Raw genomic sequence first — 18,995 nt, forward strand, 5'->3', positions numbered from 1 at the left:
ACAAATGTATGTTGAGTTAGGAAGTTTTGAGGGGATCCGGACCTCATGGGTCGCTCATGGGTGAGGCCGTTTCAGCTAGAACTAGACTGTTTTTATAAGAGAAAGAGTACAGATGAAGTGTAAGATCAAATTTTCATGCTACATCAATCATTTCCCTGTTAAACAAATATGGTTTTATTGAGAAAGTATACAAATGTATGTTGAGTTAGAAAGTTTTAGAGGACTCTGGACCCAGTGGACCCTTCCCCCTGGTTGCGCCTCTGGTTACGACCAATTTGTGGCGGGTTAGAGGTCCGAAAAGAACCACTTGCATACCTATTTTCTTGAACAAATCAAACTTTGAAGCAACATCAATCATTGAGTTGAGTTGATTTTGAGTTTAACATCTCTTTCAGCAGTGAGGCTATATGAGGCGGAACCTACTGATTAACGTGAAATCCGAACCACATGAACTCCAGCCGGGAGTCGAACCCGGGTCTCCCACGCCAAAGACGTATACGCTAACATATTATCCACGGAGCTCAGCCACATCAATCATTTCCCAGTTAAACAAGTATAGCTTTATTCAGAAAGTGTACAAACTTATGTTGAATTACGAAGTTTAGGGGGTTCGGACCCTGTGGACCCTACCCCCGTGGGTATGCCCCTGGATACGACTAATTTGTAGCAGGTTAGAGCTCCGAAATGAGCCACTTGCACACCCATGTTCTTGGTCTATTAATATTTTTCAGTCTTTCGCGTGATGATCCATTTCCCAAGGGTTTTTTTTTTTTTTTTTTTTGGTACATAACCCTGTATATAACTTCTATGATAAACGTTTTCAATTTCCATTTGATGTAGTTTGTGTCGATAAATGTTTCTCTACTATATCAAATCTACAATATTTCGTGCTCCAGTACTCAATGTTTTTCTTCCAAGTTCAGCACGTCAATCAGGAAAGTATTGCTATATATTCCTATCTTATTTATGGTTACTACTCTAACGTAGTGCAGATACTTTATATTTGAGACTTTAAATTTAAAAAAAAAAAAGATCGAAAAACTAAAATAAAACAGAGTTCATTGACATACGATGGATAGCGGGAAATCTTCTTAGGAATCAAGACAATTTGAATTTTTCTATACTGCTAAACATGCAACTCCCATAACATGCAGTGAAAGAAAAAGAATAAAAATTGCATACCTTGTTTTTGCTTCAACATTTTCGATTCAATTTATATGGTGGCTAATAAAAATGGTGTGAAATATATAGGTACGATATATTTCAAATATGTTAATATCTATGGAGCTACACACGATTTTTCATTCGAGTATAAACAGAACAGTACGTGTGTTTCATGCGTGTGGTTGCCAGAGTTGAACCAAGAAGTTGCATATCTCTTACCCCCTTCCCTTCCTTACTGCAGGAAGAATAGCCAAGTCGTATAGTATATAATCTCTTTACTTTACTGTTTTCAAACTTCGATGACTAGTGTTTGTGTATCTGAATAATCAAAGGAAGATAAACAGCGAATGTCACACAATGGTGTACTGATTGGAGGTTCCCCAGATCTCGATCCTCCAAGCATAAAGTTTGATATTTAGCTACGCTTAAAACGAGGGTTATCTGTGGCTCAATATTGTCGGGATGGAATAATCGAGCTGTCTGTAACTTTAGGCTGCCTTCACACTAGAATCTTGTGAGCTGCTCGCTTCAGCTGAGAGCCGCTCAAAAGATCGTGATACCAAAATGGCAGTTATATTAGAGCCAGAAGAAGCTGTAGCTTTAATCTTGGCGTTGAATTGAGAAATAAAAGGAAAAGAAGATATATATATATATATATATATATATATATATATATATATATATATATATAACAATGTGGATTCATCCTATAAACCGATCAAGTCTGCAAGAATGTTCATTTTACAATGTTTCCTAAACTGCTAATACTAAGACTTAAGAAAATTTTGCAATTACTTCAGGATGTCTATATCTTCGTTTGACGAACTGTATGGTAGTATAAAGGGCAAATTTCATCAAAGTAACACCAAAATGAGAAAATTTTCAAAATCAAATATATGTACACTTTTCTCCATTCTACCTGAGTTCACGCTCACATAGGAAGGGCTCTCATAAGACAGCGTGTTATTCTCTTCCCCGCCAGCAGCCCGCTCGAGCCAGTTACTGTCGGGGTGATCTTCGTAGCAGCTCAAAACCACAGCTTACTTGCCCGAAGCGCGTGTGTGAAGGCGTACATTTAAGACAATGTAAAGCTAGCAGCTGTAGCTCACGCGAGCGGCTCGCAGGATCCTAGTGTAAAGGCTACCTAAAGCTGTTGTTCCTGAGACAAAATCTGTTCCCGATACCAGTCCCTCTGAAGAGCAAGAATACTTGAACTGTCCTCGATGCTTCTGTGTTCATATCCTGTCGAGCCCAGTAGTCAGAAAAATATAATAAATAGAAATAAGAATCAGAAAAATATTTTAAAATATAAGTAGTGGTACCGATAGCCGAGTACTATCTGGAGATTACTTTAGAATCGGAAGACCCAATCCATAATACATTCGATTTCACTGAAATGCATCAGCATCTTCACCTGTGCTTCATATTACTCTGTCCGTGTCCCTGTTGGCTCCGGTAGTCATAAAAAGTGTCAGAAAGTAAAAAACAAGAGACATTAAGAGTTTTTTAAATGTTTCATTGCTCACCTCTAGTGCGAGGGGTCCATGTTAGATTCCAAGCCATCTAAATTTATGATGGGCAACATTGTGTTCGTGGTTTTTCTAGGTGATTTGTTTCCTCACACATTCTCATTCTACCAATTCTATCATGATCATTCATTTTCTTTAGACATCCGTCTCCCTTATCCTAAAGGACATTACCATGAAATGTTACATAAAAGATTTCTATTCTTTATCATTTCATTTTCCTCTTGAAACAAAAATGTATGCATTAATTTAAAAAAGTAGTATATTTCTTCGAAATATCTCTAAGAACTACTTGGAGGTATAGTAAAATATAGGCTACGTTTGTTAAGACAGATGTGCCTGATTACCATTCCGGCCATATCAAGCACAATGTTAGGTGTTTCAACACTCACAAGGGGCCATTCCGATTTGGTGAATCCAATTGCTGAAAATAATTGCTATCACTGTATTCAGCACCGAAAGAAACAGAGAAAAAGAGGGCATTTAGTGGCAGATTGTATACAGGATGGAAGATAAATAAGGGAAAAGTGTAAAGATAGAATTAGAAAGTATCTAAAAAAATGTCATGTTAATTTTGAAATGAGTAGAGGGATTGAGGTCAAATGTTGGATATGAGGAATGTATACAGAGCTCCATTGAATAGCGGTAATGTGAACAGTTTTTTAACTGCTAATTGTATGTAATTGGTTGTGAGAAGAGTCACCACTGTTACAATCGACGCGTTTTGTTGGTGGGGTCATTAATCTATTAGATCCCTGAATAGAATAGGTGTCTTTGTGCAAGATACCACGCCAGCATTCATCCAGTGGAACTATTTCTCATTCCGTTACACGTTGCAAACATTTTTCTTGATGTTTCAAGATTCGATTCTATCTCTTCCTACCCCTCATGCATACAACGTGCTCATGGGCCGTACTACAAGGTCTCTAGTTCCTCAGTCACGTCACCTTTACGGCAGTATTGATACATTGACATAGCGTGGAAAGCCTCCTGTTCAGAGGTCTCAAACTGTACTTCCCACCATTGATTTCAATATACCATGTGCGTCAAGAGCCATATGTCACATCACCAATTTCCCGTACATTCTTCTTGCGCTAAGTCCAACATGGCTTTTCATATATTCTCCATAGTTCACATTACGCCTATTCAGTGTAGCTCTACATACATTCCTCATATCCAACATTTGACCTCAATTCCTCTACTCGTTTCAAAATCAACCTGGCATTTCTAGACATTTTCTACGTTCTATCTTCGTACTTTTCTCTTATTTATCTCCCACCCTGTATACGATCTGCCACTAAATACCTTTTTTACCCTCTCTGTTTCTTTTCGTGTTGAATCTAGAGATAGCAATCATTTTCAGCAATTGAATTCACCAAATTGGAATGATCCCTTGTCAAAAGTGCAAAACCATTTGCATTCCACGAGACGTTAAGATCAGGTAATTTTGTAGGTATCTCTCGTAACAAATGATAGTGGTTTCCAGAATAGAAGGAATGGATGTCATTATTAAATATTTATTTATATGTTTACGTCTATTGACTCATCATCACATGCTATTTCATTGACAAAGTATTTACAGGAGTATGTTGAGTCCATAAAAATGGCGGTGGTACAGATAACTTATGCTAATTTGTAGGAGATTAGAATATCATATCATTTGTAGATATCTGTTGCAATTGAAATCTCATATTATGTTCATAATCTCATATAATTTTAACTACAACACAAGATAAAATTTTGAAATAAAGATACTTGAAACAAAACTCTGTTTCGATTTGATGTTTGATTACAGATACTCGTAAAAGAATTGTCAATAGCAGTAGCCGCAGTGTCATTGGTAATATCCTCTTTGCGTGTAATTTCATGGCGAAAAGTATTATCTGCGAGATGTCGCCGCCTGATAAACCGGTAGGCGAAATGGGATTCAATTGCCCAAACAAACTTTAAGGAACACGAGCTTCCTAAGGGACCAAGGAGGTCCTGGTCCTGGTTCGCATGAGTTCTTATATTTGTGTTAAAATTCGCATTGATTTCTGATAGACGACATGTGACAACTGAACACACAAACCTGAATGGCACTCTCTCCACAAATTTATACCAAAACCGACACCACTACCTAGACCCACAAACTTCCGCTAGCACCGCCCATATATATACCTAGTATGACAAAGGAATGGTCAATGTGACGTAGCTATATTTAGTAACCTCCATGAAGCTGCCTCCCACATAGAAGCACACTAATAATCTCTTCTATGCTAATGCTTCTTAGAGCACCAACTCCCAACATTAGCGCTTCAATAGTTTGGACACTAGAAGCAAAAATCTTAGTGGGGCTAACTCCACGTTAGTTTCACCAGAGAGCATTACTCGATTGCACTAGAATTCATCATTATGCTTTTTGAGGAGTTAGCATGAATTTAGCACCCCCGAAGTTTTTTTTTTTTTTTTTTTTGCTTCTAGCGTCCATACTATTGAAGCACAAATGTTGAAAGTTAGTGCTCTAAGAAGCACTAACGAAGCACTAACAATTACAATATAAGGATCATTACTACTTTTGAATTTCTCGGGAATTTGACTCAATGAAAAATCCCAATAAAGTACTAATGTTGGGAGTTGGTACTCCAAGAAGCACTAACGATTACACTAGAAGAGATCATTAGTGCTTTCGAATTTGGCGGAAATTTGACCTGATGAAAAATTCCCAATGTAATTCTTATGGAAATTTCGTGACATACAAGTGGCCATATCTACACTAATAGTGAAGCATTAACGAGACTATTAGTGTTCTCTAGAAGTACAAACGATGCACTATCGATTGCACTAAGTCTCATCGTTAGTGTTTTCTGGGGAAAGGTTAACGTGAAGTCCTAGCGTCCAAACTATTGAAGCACTAATGTTGGGAGTTGGTGTTCTAAGAAGCACTAACGATTGCATTAGAAGAGATTATTAGTGTTCCTATGGTGGTCTTTACGGAGGTGTTTACCTTCATACTTAAAGGGACTATATATAGCTATTTAAAAAAAAACTCCAAATAGTTCATAACTTATATTCAGAAGAAATTTCGTTCGTAGTGTTAAGAAATCCCTTGCCATTGGTTGGTTCCCTCATAATTTAGAAGTAGAAATTAAGGATATTCTTCAACACAAATAACTTATTTAATGTATGTTTGTCATGCTTTTGCGAGTTGTTACCATTTAGTTTAGATAACAGTCCGATTTCGATCTTTAAAAAATATTTTCCTTAACTACACAAAGTTGTTTGTGCTTCCAAAAGGAGATTGGACTAACGGGAAAAGAAAAAAAAAGTAATAATTTTTCATGGAAGTGACAGATGGCATGCAACATCAAAAATTTTCCCCGAACTTCTTTACTTTTAAAACAATAAACTCGCATTTCCGTATCTTTTCCTTTTCTTCGCCATTCATTGATTTCTCCCGCTGTTTCAGGATTCCTTCCTACTTTCCGTAGTTTTCTTCAACATAAACTTTGATATAGTAAAATCTAATGTCATTTTAATTCTTTTTGTATCTATGTTTTTATTCTTCCGTATATATTTTGTTAACTGTTAATTTTCCATCTCTTAACTAGGAACAATAATGTGAAATCAGGTTTCCTCAAGAATAACGTTAGAGTTACTAGTACTGGTGGGCACAAAAAGCGGTTTTTATGTTTTCGGTTTTTAGGAAACCGAAACCGGTTTTTGAAAATTAAAAAAAACTGTTTTCCCCTAAACCGGTTTTCACCGAAACCGGTTATCGGTTTCCTCCAAAACCGGTTCGTTTTTTCTCCGAAGCCGGTTTCAGTTTTCTTCTAAAACAGTTCCGGTTTCTCCAAAATCCGGCTCGTTTTTTTTTACCGAAACCGGTTTTATTTTTCTTCGAAACCGGATATTTTTAATCGAAACCGGTTTCACTTTTTTCAAAACTGGTTCTATTTCTTACCAGAGTAATGTTTCGTTCTCCGGAAACCGATTTCGTTTTCACAGAAATAGTTTTATGTTCGGTGAAAACCGAACAGGTTTTTTGAAAAAACCGAATCTTCTTTTAGAGAAAGCCGAAACCGGTTTCGGTAAAAAAAACCAAACCGGGTTTGGAGAAAACCGAAATCTTGGGTTTTCGGATTTTGGTTTTCTTAAAACCGGTGTCCGATTTTTACAAAAAAAAAAAAAAACTATTTTGCCCTATCCCTAGTTACTAGACGTTTTCTTGAGCCTGGACGTGTCCTTTGTTTGGCTCTAACAAAATGTTTTGTTTTATGGAGTTCACGCAACTGCTTCAACTAAGCGGATTCGTAATATTTCTGTAATCAGGATTGCAAAAGTTTAGTGTATTCATATTTTCATTATATCATATTTTCTAGCCAGGGACGTCATTTGGGGAAGTTCAATTTACACTAATACATTCTTTTTTTATCATGGAACGCGCTAGTAAAAAAAAAAACAAGAGTGATGAAATCTTCACCAAGAACATAGAATATTGTTTTCAATGAAATGTGGTTAAAAAGAATTGACCTACCTGACATAAAAAAAATCTCGTCTCCTGAAGAAATGTGGTATCTTCTACTTGAGGAAAACACACAGTATTTAGTATTCATACAGGGGTCGCGGTGGCTCAATGGTAGAGCGTTCACCTCTGGTGTATGGGGTTCCTGGTTCGTTCCCAGCTCGCACCCAGTGAACTTTGTGGTGGACAAATACCGTGTGCGTGGGTTTCTTCTACGTTCTCGTAAAACTCAAAGATTTCATTTCTAGTATACACATACCATAATACTACACCAATATTCACACACTCTGCTGGATAGTTTAAAAATTATGCATAGGCTTGGTTCGTCTCATCCGGGTGGTCAACTCTACTGAAATGACTATATATCTATATCCGGTGTCTTCCCGTTCTGATTAAGGACTACCCAGCACTTTGTAAAAATATATTTTAAATGGTCTTATCTTTGTTCAGAACTGCAATATCCGTTCTGCCTAATCTCTCGAGAGGGAAATTCTATGCAGGGAGATTTTTTCTAGGGAATTTTTCTTTAGTAATTCTAACAGATTCTGTAAAAACAATAACTAAAACTTGAAAATAAATGAAATGAAATTTTTAAGTCTCGCGTCCCACGGTTATGCAGGTTAGGCTAAATGAGACTGTGATGATGAGAGATGAGTGAAATGGTGGAATAAAAAAGTGGGAGGACATGGGAGAACCCCGAGAAAACCCACGAGCACGGTGTTTGTCCACCACAAAGTATAAATAAAACTTCAATTTTCATCATAAATTTAGGCAGAATGGGAATGAATCCTGTATCTATCTATCTATCTATCTATCTATATATATATATATATATATATATATATATATATATATATATATATATATATATATATATACAGAGGGTGTTCCAGACCGACCAGACACTACCTTTTTCTCGAGAACGGTACATGCTATTAACATTTGCAGAGACCTTTGCAACAAAGTATTACTCGACTCCCCTTTCCATTTGAAATTTTCGAGTTCTGACCTTACTTTGGACCCCTTTTTGGGTCACGCAGTTTCTTCTTTTTTTAGACCCTGAGTCACCATGTGGCATATCATTGGCAAGCGTGTGTCTTGCATTTCCCGGAACTGTGACGGTGTTTACATTATCTTAATTAGTAAAGTCAATATACTCTATTTCGCGCACCTTCATTTATTGAAAAAACAATTGGTACACGGAAAACGGTAGGTAGTACCGACAAATGTTTCGTAGGGCAATCTTATTTTTTCCCCACCTTCTTGAATGTGCATTCGAAACTTATCGTTCCCATTTGAAAATCGCAAGAACGGGGCATGTGCCCCCCATTACACCACGAAGAGAAGCTTTCTGGATTTTGTAAATAATTTCTACGGATTCTTTGGACCCACATTTGTGATGCAATTTTTTATTTCAACTTGATAACATGTACCGTTCTCGAGAAAATGGTAGTGTCTGAGTCGCTCTGGAACACCCTGGATATAATATATATGTTTGTGTCTATGTATCTAAGAAAGATAGTATTGGGTCGATGCACAAGTTCGTGCGGTTTTCTTTTGTGTTGACAACAATGGTGCGTGAAGTGATTGTTTATCGTTATTTCGTGGTTTTACCATAGTTTCGAGTTCGTGTGTTGTGAAACCACAGGTTTTCTTTATTGTGAACGTATTATTGTATATATTTGAGCAAACTAATATGGAATGTAAAGTTGAGAAAAGTGATCATTTCCGTCACATTTTACTCTTCGAGTTTAACCGAGGATTCAGCACAGCAGAAGCTGCGAGAACAATTTGTGCAGTGTAAGGGAATGAAGCAATTGCTGAAAGAACAGCACAGAAAAGCTTCTCTTGACCAATGGCTAACAGATTTCTTTCAGTCAAAAGCAAAACAGTTCTACACATAAAATATATGAACTTATGGATCGACCCTATATTTCGTAATAATAGGGTTTGTGTACAGTAAACTACCCGGCCCAGTGTGGAGGATGGGCAATTCGGATAACAAAAGAGAAAAAAGAACAGGGAAGTAAAAGAACAGGAAAGAGAAGAAAAAGCCAGGAAAGGATAACAGCAAGTTACACAAAATAAAAAAGAACAGATAGTAAGTGAACAAGAAGAAAAATACTGGAGAATAGTGGAAAGAGGAAAAAGATCAAATACAAATAGATCTATAGGAAATAAGCAACAAAATCCAAATGCTAAAATATTTTACAGAAAGGAGATGTATTAGTAATAGGAGATTCAATGTTAAAAGGTGCAGCGAAATTCTGCGAAAAATATGGAGTAAAGACTCAGGTTTTCCTAGGAATTAGAATAAATGGATTAGGGAAAATGTTAGAAAAAAATAAAGAAGAATATAAAAATCCAAAAGTAATAGTAACTTAGTGCATGTAGGAACAAATAATGTAGGAAGAACAAACGGAAAGCACCTAATCAATGAAATGTGAGAGTTCCTAGAAAAAGGTAAGGAACTATATCCTAAAAGTAAATGGGTCGTAAATTTATTAACATTTCGAGTATATAAATTATATTATATATATTTTTTTTATTAGTGTATGCAATAGTGTATAATTATTCTAACTTTTTTTTTCAGAGAAATTTTACATATATATTGAAACTTTAAAAATCGAACTTATGTACACAAAAATTTGACACATAATTTTTTGTTTTCTCGGATTAAAATGCTGCATATTGTAACACTTAAATTCCATACAATTGACGAGTTTTTATATGCTGCACCTATAGTAATAATATTGTTATTTAGACTACAGACAGATAGGTAAATTAACCATACAGTAAAAGAATGGTTGTCCGTAATTTCTAATATAATATGCAACATAATCAGCAGAAATTGCGTGAGTTTGGTGAGAGGAGGGTGGTTACAGAAGGAAGATTTCTTCCAGTGCCTTTCCCGGTGGAAGCGTTCTTAGCATCGCTGCTACGTTCCCTCTTTGCACAGCCATACTTAATCTCTGTATAAGAAAGACTGAAGCTCGAGTGTCGCCTGTGTTGAGAGTTATTCGGCGTCCAACTTCTTTAATAAAGTTTAGTCCTTCATGACCCCAGGACCCACAAGTTTCGATGGCGATGGTGACGAAGTGGTATTTGTCCAAGAGGTTCTTATATTTTCGTCTCTTTTCAGATTCTCTACGAGTTGCGACCATCCCAGCTTTTGTGGAAGAAGTAGGAAGATTAGACGGGGCTAGAGTATCGGCACAAGTGAAATCCCATATTAAAGCCTTCCCTCGTTTCCATGGCACCAATGACATTCCATCAGGTCTCTTGCCGTCAGAACGACTACACCCCATTGGCTCTCTCACGGAAGGCGTTCCAGAAGAGATGAGGGCTCTCATGATGAGGTCATTAACATCGGAGTGGCGAGAGTGTCTGCCAGCACTGTGGAGACATGATAGGCCATGTATACCTTTCTTATCCACTAAACTTCCGCAAGCAAGGCACCGGTGTTGTTCGCAGACATCTGCTCCCAAACGTAACGCACAAGCGATTCTAAAACTTTCGTCGGGAAGATGCAGCCCTAGGGATGGAGATGGAATAGCCTGTGCCCAGGAACCTGCTTCAGGGGATGAAGTAGCTAGAAGACGTGCCTTATCCTCAGGATTGGTGGAGGACTGAAGAAGAGAAGAAAATCTGGAGTTTATAAGAGAAGCGTCCCATGAAGATTGTAAACTTCTCTTATCAAGATCAGGTAGAGCAAGTCCGCCGCACGATGTCCACTGGGAGATACAATCATTAATCTCAGCTTCAGAATCTTGATGAATATCCTGGCGAAGAAGAGAAGAGATCAATGGCATAGAGCTATGAATGGAAGAAAGGAAAGCTGGAGTGGCCAAATCAAGGGCTCGACGAATACCTAGACCTCCGTGATCCACTGGGAGAGATGCCTGTAGCCATGACCTATCCGTAAGAGAGCAGTTGAGAAGAGATTCTAGGCCAAGTTGGATGGTATTATCGTATTGATTTAGAAGATCTGTCTCGCGCCAGGATGGAGAACTACGAAGGAAATATAACAGTCTAGGTATTGCTAATGAGGCCCGCAAGAGATAGACAGCTGAGTGTGCAGAAATCTTAGATAGGCGAGTGAAAAAGAAATCTAATTTGGATATTTTGTCCAGTAACATGATGCGTCGAGTGTCAGTGTTTAGTGCTGCACCTAAAAGGGAGGCTCTGTCTGGTGATATAAGTTGAATTCCAGGTGCGACTTCGTTGAGGAGGGTATGCAGGGCGCTAGCCTGTTCGTTTGAGACTCCCAGGAAACCAACTTCACACTTACTGAAATTGAGATTTAATCCAATCTCGCGAGATTGATTATGAACCTTTGTCAAAGCTTCCAGGACATCTTCCTTGTCTCCAGCTATAGTTCCATCGTCGAGATACCAAATGTTTAACTCAGTATTGATGTTGCTGACAATAGATTGAAGTGTCAACGCAAATAAAGCAGGTCCTAGGGGGTCGCCTTGTTGAACACCTCGCTGGGAGAGGATAATGTCTTCACCAAAAAATAGGTGAGTAGGCTGTGAATAGCACTGATGGATGAAAGCGTATATATAAGGGAAGTGCGTTTTTACAGCAGTAAGCATAGAGTCTCTGTTGATTTCGTTGAATGCATTCCGGAAATCAAGTTTCAAGAAAATTTTTTCTTGGTTGTGAGGATGAGAATAATATAGTCGGGCTACATGGGCTGCAACTTCTGAGCCATGTGGAATGCACACTCCCAACTGATGTGGTGACAAAAAGCTAGATAACGGTTCCCTAATTCTTTGACATATTATTTTAGCTGATAACCGTCTCCAAACGTTACCGACAGCGATAGGGCGTATATCGCCACATTTCTTCCTCAATGCTATAAGCGACGCTCCGAAAAATATTGGCCTGATTTCTTTAGGTACGTTTCCGGTGAGAATTATTTGAAGAAAATCACTGATAGTGTTCAACAGACGGTCTCTAGAGTCAATGTTCTGGTATAGTAGAAGATCCTTGAGGATGGAAGGCCGTAAACTGTCTATACCTCCTGCGAAGCCGGAAGGAAAGGATCGAAGAGCTCTCTGGACTTCCTTGAGAGAAACACTAGGGAGAGCTGGAGCATTTTCGATGAGTGCAGGAGGTGTGAAGTTGTGACTGTGTGTAGGATGTTTATTCCGTAAAGCTTCTAGCACTGTAGCATTCGGAAGCGCCAAAGTGTCATCAGATATGAGGAGTCTGACTGCTCCATGGACATCGCCGTCGGAAAGTTTGTTCTCTATACTCTTCGTATTGAAGGTTATTGCATCTTTTGATAGGCCAGGTTTGGAGGGTCGTTGGTGGCGATAAAGAAGGGCATCGCAGCGAGAATTAGCCCAACTAGTGATTCTTTGTTTCACCCATGTAGTGATATTGGACACTTTGTTAGTTCTTGTTGGTGAACAAAGAGTTACGTATGGGAAGAAGAAGAGCTCCTTCCACGATTGCAGACTATTAGAAGATACAATATTCTGTAGAACTTGACAGAGGGAGTCAGCCATCGCCGGTCTAGCTCCTCGAGGTACTCTACGTAGAATAGGAGTAATGGATTTGAGTTTTCCGAGGAGCGTGTTGCATTCTTCGATCGACATCTCGCTGGGACTATCAACGCAGTTGCGCAAGATAGAACTATGTGAAGAAGATGAGGAAATGGAAGTCAGAGTGAACGATGTAGGTTTGTCTTTAGTACTAGTACGATGGCACTTACTGTTGTGGATTGCTAGACCTCTTGCATTAAGTAACTGTTTGTTGCAATGGGAACACACGGAATCATGATAAATAGATGCATCGGCAGTATTTAAAATGTTAATGCCCGGGTCATCACTATCGTTCAGCGACACAGAGTGGTCCACATTTGTGGACGTTGCACTAGTATCGTGTCCGGTCGACATATTTAGCAAATGGTTGGTAAAGTAAAACAAACATTCATGTTTGAAACTGTTCAACAATTGATGAATAAATTTTAAATTTAAAAATTTATATCCAACTAATTCACTATCATTGTTGGAAGTAACGTGTTTGAACCGATGTTACGAGTAGAAAAAACATCAAATAAGAATTAAATCAGTTTCCGAAAACTATTAGAGACGAGAATTTCACTATCGCAATCCTGAGATGTTCACGCACATTTTAACACCACACTCGTGCAATTAAACAATGTTTTTCCCGCACTAAACTATGAATCTTTACGGACAAACTCAAAATTTGAACTGGTAGGTTCAACAATTAACAACAATCTTATTAATATTATTAAGATTATATTCTATAATCTTAATATCTATATATTAATAAATTTATTAATATATAGAAATGATGTTTATGAGGGTACTATGGAAAAGCTGAACGATTTCGTAAATTGGGTGTAAACAGCTAGGAAAGGTATATGTAGATGCAAATAGAAGACTAACCAAATAAGAAGCACCAAATAATGGAATACACCTTAACTGGAGAGGAGAGTGTTTCCTAAGACAACAAATCTTGGAAGAATGCGTAAAAATCCTTGAAAAAAGAATTATTGACTGAAAGGAAAAGCAAAATGGAGTAAGACTGCCAGAAATGAAAAATAAATAAAAATAATTCTGTAAATAACATAATAATAGGTTGTTTAAATATTCAAGAAGGGGCAAATCAAATAGAAAAATGGAAGGAAATTATTGATAATATAGAGGAATTAAATATAAACATAATTCTAATTACAGCAACAAACATGAGGGATGAAATTACCCCACCTTTGGAAGATACTAAGTACAATTGGGAAGCAAGTACTGTAAAATGTCTTGAAGTAGAAAATTAAGAATTGGCGTGGGAGACCCGGGTTCGATTCCCGGCGGGAGCCCACGTGGTTCGGATTCCACGTTAATCAGTAGGTCCACGTCTCATATAGCCTCGCTGCTGAAACGGACGTTAAACTCAAAATCAATTAATCAATTAATCAAAATTAAGAAATGCTGTTGAAGTACTGTAAACTCAAGAAGTAGAAAATTAAGAAATGCTGTCCTTACTTTTCCTATTTCAAATATATTGAGACAACATAATAGTAAAGAAAAAGACATTCAGCGAATAATTAATTTTACTAGTATATTTAACTAACATTGTACCGAAAATGATTGTTTATTGCTTTCGCTTCACATACTAAACTCGTAGAATATCTTATAAAATTGTAGTAGAATATCTGAGCAGTAAGGTAAAATGTTGTTGTATTAAGAGTATAAGTATGAGATATTTAATTTTAGACTCAGAGTCGTATTATTTGGTGTTAGTTTAATTCATCGGCTCAAATTCAAGGGGGCGCAAGATGGCATGTCCCCTCCAATCTTGGGACTGGAGGACTGTCTCCCTCAATAATCCGGTTTAAAATGTGTTTTCTAGGAAGAAATGTGATGATTTGTATCCGACTTTCACAAAGAAAACAGATGAAATTGATGTCCCCCCAAAATAAGCCTCAAATCTGCCCACCTCCCAATGTTGAAGATAACTCTGCTCCGCTGATCCTCCACAGCATTGTTTTTTAACTTCATAAATATTTTGAACATCGCTTAAAAATAAAGAGAAATTATGGGAACAGTCTTACTCGTCCCTTACCCCAATGTTGAAGACGGATTTGCGCCGCTGGTACAAACCGAAACAATATACTGAGAGATATTTGAGCAATGTTCGTAGTTTGAGGGAACTTTCCCTAATGTAGGGAAATTTCGTAGGGAAATTTAGCAACAAGGGATTTTTAACATAAAATGTCAAAATCCCGAGATATTCTCGCGCTGGCAGTTTGACCAACATAAATGGTTAAATTTTTGTTTATTCTTCAGAAATGAACCAATACAATAGGAATTATATATATGTGTGTGTGTGTGTGTTTATTCAAAGCAGCATAATTTGTACCCATTGTTGCCTTGTGTTTCTGTGTATTTTTTGTAAAAAAAAAAAATGAAAGGAAAAGTTTAAAAAATAGAAGACAGAAGCAAATGAAGAAAACAAGCATATTTGGCACCAGGGACGTAACTAGGGGGGCAAACCGGGCTTGTGCTCCGGGCGCCGGGTCGGGAGGGCGCAAAATTGGGCAAATATTTGGGGCAGAGTTATGGTTTGATTGGTCAGGAGGGCGCTTAGGCGAGTTCTTACCTCGGGCAACAACTAGCGTAGTTGCGTAGCTGGTTGGCACTTCCTTTAATATAGCTGAAATAATCTTATCACATATCTTCTGTCATAGGAATTGGACAGTCAAAAAACTAGATAAAATTTGATGATAAGAAAAAGAAAAATTTTGTGTCAGTCGAGGAAATTTTAAGATGACCTACGAATATTGTGTAAGAGAATAATTAAGACAGTAATGAAGTGGTAAAGTTGTTTGAATTGTATACGGTAACTTACCCGTCTAGTGAAAGAATAAATTGTCAGGTTAAAAAACAATTAACGTAGGGAACCCGTGATTAAACACTGTTTGGAAAGTACTGTATGATTTATATACATTTTCTTTTTTCGTAACACCCACGACAGAAAAACAAAGGTAGTACCCGAAAGAGAAAATCATAAACAGCCAAACAAGAAAAATTTCCTTTCTTCTCCACAAACAAATCCCCAAAATTGCTTATTTTACACGAATTTCAACTCCAATTGAAGTTATTCCAATGCATGAATCAAGGTTAGTTAAAATAGATTAAATATTATGGAAATCATTCCTCAATCGTTTATATAGTTACTGAATATTATACAAAGTAGAGCAATAAACCAATTTACTTTTTTTTTTTTTTTTTTTTTTTTTTTTTTTGTACAATGTTGTTAGCATACGACGGAAAAGAATATGCAAAACTTCCGATCAATATATCTAATTTTGTGCTGAACAAAATCATATGATGACTGTAAATCTTCATGTATTGTTCAAAATTGTATTTGATGATCAAAATTAATGCTTGTAGGATTACCATGCTATATTCTATTAAGAGCAGCCTTCGGCTAAGGGCTTCGTCACCAGATTCCTGTGTTAGCTCAGTCTACAGCCTCGGACTGAGACCATTTGTATTTTGTGTTAAAACGCTTTTTTCATTTTTCTCTGTGATAAATACTAAGGAAATCATATGGATACTTTAAATTTTAAAATGACTGCCATTTTGAAATAAGATGGCATATCGAAAAAAAATCATCGAAATAAAAGTAAAAGAGATATTTAGGAGTATTAAGAAACACTTTTTATTTTTGTTTTAGCGTCAATACCTATTGTGAATGTTGGATCTTTTATGCTTTCAAACTGAATTAAGAAAGTGGATGTAGCTGAATGCATATGTCAACAGATTCGATATACCCATATATATATATATATATATATACCACCTAACACCCTCTGATATAGAAAAATCTAACATTTTAGATTTTTCCTGTTACTTACAAAAAAAAAACTCTAAAGGCCCACAAAATTTCAAGATTCTGCAGCTGCTGTTAGAACCTAAACATTTGGGTTGTGGAAAATATGTGGTCGAACTTTTAAAAAGTTTACAAGACCCCCCTAAAAACAGAACATTTTTATTTTTGACGATTTTGTGATTTGTTACTTTCAAAACCCTACTAGCATACTTACTTTTTAGTTTCTATTCCAACTTCAAGTATCTAGACTTTTCAATTTTTGATTGAAAAATAACCTTATTTAAATAGCATTAGAAAATTATTCTTCTCCTACTTAAACTCTGTAGAAACTAAAACTATTCACTTTAGGCATTTTTTATATGAATCAGTTTTGGGAACTACAAACATGCCAAACTTCATCATTTCAGTCCTATCGGAATACAGGGTTGTTTTGTTTAAAACAAAATATTTAAAACGAATGATTGAAGCTTGCTTTAAACAATTGATTTTGTTTAAAACAAATTTTAAATACGTTTTAAACATTTTCTTTTAAACACGTGTATTTTTTAAGTCTTCTTTTAAACATATGTTTATTTTTATTTTATTTAATTTTTGTAAAAACAAATCTGCCAGAGAAAGAAAATTACCAAAAAGTGATCCCGTTTAGAAGGCTAGTTTCTTCCCGTACAGTGTTGCAACACTTTATACAATTACCAAATTCAGCCCGTTTTGTCATTCATCGGCCCGTTGGTACCACGCTGGCATTTTCAGCCCCTTTTGTGAAAAAATGTTGGTACAATTCTATCCAATTCAGCACCATGTAACAGATGCTTGTCACATTTTCAAAAGTGTGAGTAAGACTTTTCCTACATCTCATGATTGATTGATTTGTTCCCCGTTTTATATATTTTTCTCATATATGGCCATAAGACCTTTTTGGTCTATTGGTCACTTTGAAATAAAGGAGCGTTTGATTTCCTTACGACACATACCAAAAATGATAACTGTTTTCCCTTTTAATTTGCGGCCTTTATTATACTTCCTACGTGCGAGAAAAGTTTCATCTACTTCCACAATTGTTCAGGGTCTTCCTATTTGGATGTTTTTAAAAAGTAATTTTTAAAAAGAGCAATTTCTTGATTTGAACTCTTGGAGAAAGGGGGCGGATTGTTCTAGAACTTTACTTTTAGTTTCGTGTTATAGAGCCATGTAATTATGACACTTATAAAATAATGAATTCAGTCCTTTTTGTTTTACTTTGGGACTATTTTTCAGCCCATTTCAGAGCTAGGACGGTGGTAACACGGTTCCCGTGTGAATGTTTTGATTTCTCGTGGCTACAGCAGATCGATGTGGTGATCCACAATTTGTTTCATCTCTTTTTCCCTTGTTTTTCTTTATCGTCTATTGTATTGTTTAAATTCTTATAAGTTAACTTGCGAGAAAGTGTTGTGATCGAAGGTTGGACTAGGGCTGTTCCGATAATCGAGTAATCGATAACAATTCGATAAAATTTCAAAACCGTTTCATCGATAAAGAATTTTAATTTTATCGAATTATCGAACTTTCGAGACTCCCGAAATGTTCGAGACTCCCGATATGATCGAGACTCCCGAAATGATCGAGACTCCCGAAATGATCGAGACTCTCGAAATGTTTGAGACTCCCGAAATGTTCGGGACTCTCGAAGTGTTCGAGGCACTCGAAATGTAAGAAACATTAGACAACTTCGAGACACTCGAACTGTTCGAGAGTCTCGAATTGTTTTAAAGCAGCAAATACAGAAATATATCAATATGATCACATTTGTCGAGTCGCTTGAATATTTTGATAAGTTCGGGATTATCGGAGTGTTCGGAAGAAACAATGTATTCGAAGTTATCATAGTTTTATATAATATGTATTACATATATGCAGGGTGTCCATTTTAAAACTTCTCTCTTTAGCAATGAAGTGAAAGAAAAGTTTTTTTCCCCACAGATCTGTACGACGTTTAAGCAGTCTGTCAGAAGAGAGAAAAAGGAAGAGAAAACATGCATCAGCTAAATGGAATTGGAATCCAAGACACCATTAGTCTACTAATACGACTATTCACTTTGCCGATTGCGCCAATAATGGGACAGGCAGAAAAATAATTTTACATATGATTTGGAGGGTTTAATTTAAAGTTCTGTATAGAGACAGCTACTGATATAGGTAGAGGTAAGGAAATTCCATAAGGCTGAAGACTTAAAAAACTCCCGTATCGAAAATTTACTATCCGGCGCTCGGATGCCTTCGAGTATTTGAGATTCTCGTGAAACAAACCTTGAGAATTTTGGGTACAAAGCTCTCTATTACAGGCAGTCCTGTTTGTTTGTTTGTATGTGGCATCCGACGATAACTTTGGGTTGCCATATTTTGAAATTAGAAGAGCGAGGGATTCTAAACCGTAAGTACTGATGTGAACT

The sequence above is a fragment of the Thermobia domestica genome, chromosome 12, assembly GCF_964235325.1.
Source record: "Thermobia domestica chromosome 12, izTheDome1.hap1.1, whole genome shotgun sequence".
In the NCBI taxonomy this organism is placed as follows: domain Eukaryota; kingdom Metazoa; phylum Arthropoda; class Insecta; order Zygentoma; family Lepismatidae; genus Thermobia; species Thermobia domestica.